Source organism: Saccopteryx leptura, chromosome 13, assembly GCF_036850995.1.
Source record: "Saccopteryx leptura isolate mSacLep1 chromosome 13, mSacLep1_pri_phased_curated, whole genome shotgun sequence".
Taxonomy (NCBI): Eukaryota; Metazoa; Chordata; class Mammalia; order Chiroptera; family Emballonuridae; genus Saccopteryx; species Saccopteryx leptura.
Genome location: NC_089515.1, coordinates 54,937,138 through 54,938,011, shown reverse-complemented (window position 1 = coordinate 54,938,011; position 874 = coordinate 54,937,138). Strand labels below are relative to the sequence as shown.

The window sequence follows — 874 nt, the reverse complement described above, 5'->3', positions numbered from 1 at the left end:
TGGGAGGGGAGACTGGGAAGGTCTAAGGAAGGGCAGAAAAAACAACTGTCTGAAGCCACCACATCTGGCTGCCACACCGGTTTTGAGGGTGGAAGGTTCTCAGATGTCTTTCTAGGATCCAAGTAGGGAACAGGGCGGCAGATCAGAGGGTTCCAGAGATTTATCCCCCCCCCCCCAGCTGCTGCGTGTGGGATGTGCCAGAGGCAAGAAGACCCACTCGATGTAATAAGATTCTTGCAAAGGCCCTGGCCGGTTGGCTCAGTGGTAGAGCGTTGGCCTACCGTGTGGAAGTCCCAGGTTCGATTCCCGGCCAGGGCACACAGGAGAAGCGCCCATCTGCTTCTCCACCCCTCCCCCTCTCCTTCCTCTCTGTCTCTCTCTTCCCCTCCTGCAGCCGAGGCTCCATTGGAGCAAAGTTGGCCCAGGTGCTGAGGATGGCTCTGTGGCCTCTGCCTCAGGCACTAGAATGGCTCCAGTTGCAGCAGAGCAATGGCCCAGATGGGCAGAGCATCACCCCCTGGTGGGCATGCCAGGTGGATCCCAGTCCAGCACATGTAGGAGTCTGTCTGACTGCCCCCCCCCCCCACTGCTTCTCACTTCCGGAAAAATACAAAAAAAGAAAAAAAAAAGATTGTCACAAAGAGGCTACTTTATGACCATGGCCCTTTTGTGTCAAGGCGGAGAAGCTAGGAGGATGTAACTTCGCATGGGTAATTACTCTGGACACATTGTGGAATAATAACTCCTTACTAACTGAATTCTCTCACCCGTCCTGGGCACGGAACATATGTCCCTGAAATAAAAAACACAGTAGCATGCTAGAAAATAAGTGTACACGGGCTCAGAGCCGGGCTCTGGTCCTGGGAGAGCGCAC

General features: G+C 54.3%; 1 non-coding gene across 1 annotated transcript; it reads left to right on the top strand.

The window, feature by feature from the left end:
• The first annotated feature begins 242 nt into the window (after positions 1-242).
• On the top strand, positions 243-318 carry TRNAG-ACC (transfer RNA glycine (anticodon ACC)). The gene has a single exon. It is a non-coding gene; the product is annotated as a tRNA-Gly (tRNA).
• The last annotated feature ends 556 nt before the right edge of the window (positions 319-874 follow it).